General features: G+C 50.8%; 1 non-coding gene across 1 annotated transcript; it reads right to left on the bottom strand.

The window, feature by feature from the left end:
* Nucleotides 1-5,389: 5,389 nt before the first annotated feature.
* Nucleotides 5,390-5,496, bottom strand: LOC115867999. Its single transcript, XR_004045362.1, has one exon. It is a non-coding gene; the product is annotated as a U6 spliceosomal RNA (small nuclear RNA).
* Between the last annotated feature and the right edge of the window lie 2,025 nt (nt 5,497-7,521).

Raw genomic sequence — 7,521 nt, 5'->3', positions numbered from 1 at the left:
TCCATGTGGGCTTGTTGCTTCGCTGCTAGATGGCCGCTTGTTTATTTATCTATTTATTTTTGGCCACTTGTTTAACTTCAAGCCTTTCAGACCCCAGATGCTATATCTTTTGACAGCTGGGCACCATCAGCTTTCTTCTGCACTTGTGCTTATGCACCCATTTGGTCTTCAGCGATCGTGCTGGGGGAGGGGGAGCATCACAGAATGCCAGGTGTTAGAACAAGGTGTTGTGGCACTGAGGGAGGGTTTGGGCAGAGGCCCAAAGTCCATATACTTCTCAATGTATTGCCATATAAATATATGTACATGGGCCAATAACTCTTGTTTATGAATTAATATATTTGCACATGCACACACCTATGTTTATACCTCTCTCCATAGCTTTGTTTCCTAGATCTGCCGTTTCCTTTTCCGTCCTTCCTTTCCCATCAGGATGCTCGCCCTTCTTCTGCCTCTTTGTGATTCCTCTCAGCTGGATTGCTGCTGCTCCAACACCCCCTGGACCTCTATGTCCTCCTCGTTGTTGATTTTAATTCCCTAGTTGTTCCCCTGTCTGTGGCGTTGTTTGCTCCCTGCTCCTGCCTCCCAAACCCCCAAGTCCCCCCGGAACGGTCAGTCCTGTTGCTCTCTCCTCAGGCTTGCTTCCCATGCCTGTCTTATCTAGGTAGGCAAACCAACAACAACAGACAAAACAAAAGATTGAATAAAAGGGAAAAGAGAAAAGAGAAAAATAAACAACTAGCCCAACCCCCCAAATAAGCATCCATAGTTCCAGGTCTGTTTGCTGACCTTTATGACTATCTCCCCACCAGTCCTGGGCGTTCCAGGAACTGCCTCTCCTAGCCTGAAGTCTACTTTTGGGGTGCCTCTCCATGGAAGAATGAGGGGGGCAGTGCAAGGCATAGCCACTATGCTACCAGGACTCTCGAACTCACTGCTACTGAGTCCACTGGGACTCCTGGCGACCCTCTAGTGAGCTTCCAGGACGGGCACTCTTTACGGGACAGAACACCTTCTCCCAGTGTGTCTGGTGGTGGCAAACTGCTGGTCTGCAGGTAGCAGCCCCACATGCAGCCACCCCGCCTCCAGGGGCTTAGTCCCTCACAAATCTTTCTGGGACTCAGTTTCCTCATTTGCAAAATGCCAAGGTCAGATCCGATCTTCTCTCCCGCCAGGCTCTAGGAATCCCTGAATTGTTTTTTGTCTATTCCACGACCATTTGGGGAGGAGGCTTGCTTCTGAGAGGAAAAGGGAGGATCAAGGGAGGGATGTGACACACAGGCCGGGAGACTGCCACCCGGAGAGAAAAGGCCACTGTCCCTGGACATGCGCACCCTGCCCCCCTGCCCCACTGGTCAAGTTCACTGTATGCACATCACTGATCTTACCAAAGACCTACCCTAGGAAAGGACTCCCAAGAGGATTGTTGTTTTTGACAGAAAAGGGTGAAAAACAAGACTGGTGTTTGCCGTGCGGGGAGCCTTAAAGAGGCGCCCACAACCTGAGACTGGCGAATGGCACCCCCCAGCCCTTTGAGGGAAGTGTGTGTGTGTGTGTGTGTGTGTGTGTGTGTATTTGAGATGATGGGGTAGGTTATTTGGGAAGGGGGGAGGTCGGGGGTCTCTGAAAGCTCAAGAATTTTCCAGTAGTGAGCCCACGGTAACTGCTGCTTCGCCGGAGGTGATTTCGATTTACGAAAGGGCTCACAAGACACTGCACTTTCCGGTATCGGGGGAACCCTGTACTGAATGATGATTTCCAATGACATCATTTTGGGTTTGTTTCCAGTAAACATTTGCGGTGTCTAAGAGTGGGGGGGCAGAGGATGTGGGGTTCAAACGACACGTTGATTTCCTTTTCGCCGTGTGTCCTGATCTCATGAAGACAAAGGCTGTTGACTTCCTGTCGACAGGTAAGACGTGAACCAGGTAAGAGTCCCCAGTCAACCCCCCTGGGATCAAATGTTCCAGTGCGATCAGAGGCTGCCTATGGAAAATGGCACCCTGGCCAAGCCCTGAAGTCAGGCCCCTGTCCAAACCATCTGATGTCATCTTTTAGCTAACCACCCCCATCCTAATATCAGCTCAAAAATGACCAGGTAAGCTGGTTCATCTTGGTCACACTTTGGCACTTCCTGAAATTTCCAGCGGGCACCAGTGATGAGAATCAGGCTGTGGCATCTCCCTGCCTCGAACCTGTTGCCTGTCTCTCTGCACTCAGAGCAAGATCACACCGTGTGGTCTCGATCCGTGCGGGCGGGCAAACGCCAAGGTCTCCTCTGAGCTTGGTGAGCAGTCTCTCCCTGGGCGATGGGAGTGGCGATGAAGGGCAGAAACTGCTCCGTGACGCCCCCCTGCCCGGGTCGGCTACTCTCTGACCACCGCCAAAGGCTGGGTGGAGGAGGATGCCATGCCGGACAGGTTAAAGCACTTACAAACCAGGGAGTCCTCCAAACACTCGGGGCCTGGTCTTTCTACTCACTCACCCCAAGAAACCTAGACGTCTCTCTAAAACAATCCAACCCGGGCTGTGGAGCCGATTCTGACTGAGAGACCCTGCAGGACAGAGGACAAGACCCCCATAGGGTTTCTAAGGCTGTGACCTTCCTCGGCAGACGCCACATCTTCCTCCTGTGGGACGAGGAGTGGGTTCGAACTGCCAACCTTTCAGTTAGCTTAAGCTCGGCACCACCCGGGCTCCTTATCTATAAAACAGTGCATTCCAAACTCTTAGAGATCTTCTCAAAAACTCACTGCCACCCAGTGGATGCCGACTCATAGCGACCCTATCGGACAGGCCACCCTGTCCCTTTGGGGCTTCCAAGACTAACTCTTTATGGGACTCGAAAGCCCCATCTTTCACCTGTGGAGCGTCTGGTGGTTTCGAACTGCTGACCTTGCAGATCGCAGACCAACATGAAACCCAGATGGGACTGGGGCTTCTTCATAGAGGTCCTGGGCCATTCTAAATTAAGCTTCCTGCCTCCAGATTCATTGAGCTCCTGAGCAAACCCTAAGTCCAACTTTCGGCATCCCTGCAGGATGCTGGCCCAGGGACACCCCGTTCTCTCATGGAGGGTGGCACCCTGCCCTTATGTCCCACAGTAAGGACAGCCGTGATGTAGGACCTTCCGCCAAGCTGGGCCCGCCCCACCTCCTCTAGCATGCCTCCTCTTCTTCTTTCTACTTGGACACATCCTTCTGGGACCTGCCCGGACCCTACCCACTTAAGTCTAGGTCCTGCGACTAACATACATCGATTGAGCGTTTGACAGCTTGCTAAGTCCAGTCACATACTTTGGGTATTTGGATACAACTGCGGATCATCCTCTCAGGGCAGGTATCAGCACCCTTTTATTCACTCCTGAGGAGACAGGACTGCAGACAGGGAGTCAGGTCACATGCTCTGGGTTATGGAGCAATGGGAGGATCTTGACATCTTGGATCTTTTGACTCCAGACTTGAGGCTTCTGGTGACACAGTGGTTAACCACCGGGTCAGCAGTTCAAAACCACCAGCCACTCCTCAACAGAAAGATGACACTTTCCACTCCCATGAATAGGGACCGGCTCGAACAACCACAGGGGCAGTTCTATTTTGTCCAGAAGGCCACTATGAGTCAGAATTGACTTCATGGTAGTGAGTTTCGAGGGTTTTTAAATTAAAAATCTAGCGAAGCCCCACCTCTTGCTTCCACAAAGCCTCCTCCCATTGCAGTCTCCTGGACAGCTGCCCTGAGCTTTGTCCGGATCTCCTTGTAGAAGGCACAACATAACGCACGGCTTTGTAAGTCATGCGAGTTTACTCACCGCCTTTCCCACATCTGGGCCCCCACTGGACTGTTACTCACTGGGATTCTTCTTCAATTCGCCTCATATTTCTTCAGGGAAACATACCTGAGAAGGAAACACAACCTCGTTACAATAAAGAGAAGATGGCTTGTCATAGATTAGAATTATAGCAATGAATGCGAGAGAATGAAGTTTGACCTCTACCTCACCCCATAGACAAAAGTTAGCTCAAAATGGGCCAGAGGCTGACATCTCCCTGGATAACTAGAAGACCTTTAGAAGAAAGCATAGAGGTGAATCCTCACGACCTTAGTCTTGCCAGTGATTTCAGAGGACCTACCATAAAGTTGGTTCTGACTCATCACGTCCCTACAGAGGGCTTCCGGGGGAACAAAACGTCTTGTCGTGCTCTCTCAGAGGGGCTGGCGGGTTTGAACCACTGACCTTATGATTTGCCGTCCAACGCTTACTGGCCGTCCCACCAGGATGCCAGTGGTCTTGGGTATGACACCAGAAAGACAAGCAACAGAAGGACAAGGTGAATGGACTGCGTCCATATTAAACACTGTTGTGCAGGAGAAAAGAAATGTCCTCACCCCCAGCCAGTCCTGGGGCTGTGGGGCTCAGCTCAAGGGGAGTCCCTCTGGGACATGGGGGTACAGTGAGTGGTGTGACCCTTTGCTGGACATGCCGACACAGTAGGGGACGCTGGGCCCCTCCAGGGTTTCCCGTATGGGCTCCAATAAATTTCTTCCCTTTGGCTTAAAAAAAAAAAAGAAAATGAAAAGAAAGTTAATATTTGAGAAGTATATACTTGCTAAAGGTGCAATGTCCAGAACATACAAATAATTCTGAGCCCTCAGCAGCAAGATGATCAACCCAATTTAATAAACGGGCACAGGAACCGCACAGACATTTCTGCCGAGAAGACAAGAAGAGTCCAAGGAGGACACGAGAGGCTCAGCGTCAGTGGTCCGTGGACACTCAGAACCACAAGGAGATGTCACAGCACACCTTCCAGGGGACTGTTTCCAGTGAATAAGTCTTGTTTCCAACTTCTGCATCCCAGCGGTTATCAACGAACCTTGAGTGCATGTTTGATCCATTCCAGATGGCAACAGTTGGTTAAAAAAAAAAAGGTCAATGTCTTCATCTTTGGTGTGACTCGTTGGCGTATAGTTTTGAAGAGTTGTATGAACTGGTCTTAACTGGAGGCGAATGGATATTATTTCATCCCCGACGGCATTGCATTCCACGGTAGATCTTGAAATGCCCCTTTTGACCTTGAATGCAAAGCCAGGGAAAAATCAGGAAGGTGTGCTTCTGCCACGGGGCTACCAAAAGAACAAGCCAATCGGTCTCGGCAGAAGTGCCATCAGAGTGCTCCCTAGAGGCAAGGACGGCGAGACTTCTCTCACATACTCCGCATGTTGTCAGGAGAGACATCGTGTCCGGTGAAGTCGAGGGGCACGTAAAGAGAGGAAGATCTTTTTTTTGAATAATCAAGCCAGTCAGCAATTTTATTGTGATCACTTAAGAGGTGCCAACCAGGCGGTATAAGAAAATAACTTTATAAAGTAATCTTATTTCACTGCAATTAAAAATATGGAACGCTTCACGAATTTGCATGTCATCCTTGCGCAGGGGCCATGCTAATCTTCTCTGTATCGTTCCAATTTTAGTATATGTGCTGCCGAAGCGAGCACGAGAGGAAGATCTTTAAAGCGATGGGTGACCCGTGGCTGCACCGATGGATGCAAACACGGCAGTAATTGTGAGGATACTGTTGGGCCCAGGTACTTCGCAACAACAGGACGGGCAGAGGAAAACAAAACACACGCGCGCACAACCCCCAAACGTAAGTAAGCAAGTGTTTTCCTTGATTCAGGCACTAAAAAAAAATTTATATTTATTTGATGCACTCTAAAAAAAATTTTGTTTGGTGGCTCCTTAAAGAGTTAAACATGGAATTCCCACCTAATCCCGCAATTCCACTCCTGGGTCTGTCCCTCAAAGAATGGAAAGCAGGTGTTCAGACAAGCATTGAGGGTTGTGGTCCTTACATCATCTGTTATCAATTTGAGACTGAAGAGGGAAGGGGTGGAGTTCAGCCTGTCAATCAGGTGGCAGCTTGATGACCTCATTTGGAGGCGCTGAGGAGATAAATAGCTTGCTGGAGGCAGGACGCGCACTCACTCCCTGGGAGACATTGCTGTTGACAAGTCACATGGAGAGGTGGATGCAGCCCTGGACTGAGGAGTCACGTGGACACCCATGCCAGCGCTGAGATGCTTCCCATAAGGTGTGTGTGAAGGGGTGGGTGGGGGTGAGAGAGCTGGCTTTCTTATAGTGTTAGCTCGGTATGTTGGTGGCAGCCACCTGAGGTTCACCTGGCTATTACCGGTGCCCTTGGCGTGGACATTGGTGCAGTTCATGCCCTGCACCGAGCCGGGGGCACAAGCGCAGAGAAGGGTTGCATTTCAGCTCAGACTTCGTCCAAACCCTCAGATCTGCGACTCCATCTTCCGCACGGTGGAGATGGAGGGGTGCTGGGGGTCTTTCTAACGTTAGTCTGTCCCAAGAACGCACCTTTCTGTCACTTGCCCAAGGGCACTGCGGGTGGGCAGCTCTCTTGTAGATTTCCAGAAAGGAGAGCAGGGAACAGGGAGGCCCTTGCAAGCCAGTCAGGACTTGTCTCGGGGCACCTTGCCGCCCCCCACCACAGCCGCTGCAAGGCCTTGCTCCCCACTGCCTGTGGAGCGGGTGCCCTCACCCACAGTGGGGAGCGTGCCTGCTCAGAAGGCGTGAAGATTCACTGGGGCGTGGACAGACACCGACCGACCGTCTCCTTCAGCCTCTCGCCTCACCAACTTTTGTCTTTGGCTTAAAGCAGCGGTTCTCTACTTTCCTCATGCCCTTTCAAACAGGTCCTCAGGTGGTGGTGACCCCCAACCATAACATTATTTTCTCGGCTACTTCATCACTGTCATTTCATTACTCTGATGAATCAGGCGACCCCTGTGAAAGGGTAGTTCAACCCCCAAAGGGGTCGCGACCCACAGGTTGAGAACTGCTGGCTTAAAGGCATTCAACTCTATCTGGATATGCGGCCCTAGAAAGGCAGCGTAGCCAGACCTGAAACATATGGATTAAAAATAAAGTAGTAAATGGCTCTTTTCACTGCATTTTGCCATCTTTCTTTCCTGTCTTTAAGCCTTTTGGATAATTATCAGTTTGGGGTGCACCATTGTTTCCAAGCACTCTTTGAAAGGTTCTCTGTATTGCCTACCAGATCTGCCTCATTATGAAGAGCCATTTCCCGCTGGCTGAAGCTTGGCCGGGCCTCCACTTTCTTTCCGTTATAAATTTAAAAAACGGACTCTGAGGATGTGTGGCTCCCAAATTTGGGGTCTTCAGATTCAGTCCTGGGAGTGCTGCATCCGATCGGAGAGCACTTCGGTGGCGTTGGCGGTGCCTCGTTGGTTCCCAAGTCGGGACTTTAAAGGAGGGTCAGCCAGCCCCTCCCGTCTTGCCTCAAGCCGTCAAGGAGCCATGATGTTATTACATCCCTCGCTGAAATCTACACAAACTAGACCTTTAAAATAATCCTCTTGATTGATGAGCCCCGTAACCTTATAGAGCTGCAGAAACAGCCCTACCTGGTGGGAGAAGTTGCTCGAAGGTGCCTCCAAGGCAGTTCTGACCCATCGCGACCCTACACCCAACAGGGT

This window comes from Echinops telfairi, unplaced genomic scaffold, assembly GCF_000313985.2.
Source record: "Echinops telfairi isolate 266 unplaced genomic scaffold, ASM31398v2 ScPeMD7_5;HRSCAF=22, whole genome shotgun sequence".
NCBI lineage: Eukaryota > Metazoa > Chordata > Mammalia > Afrosoricida > Tenrecidae > Echinops > Echinops telfairi.
This window is presented reverse-complemented; position numbering and strand designations above follow the sequence as displayed.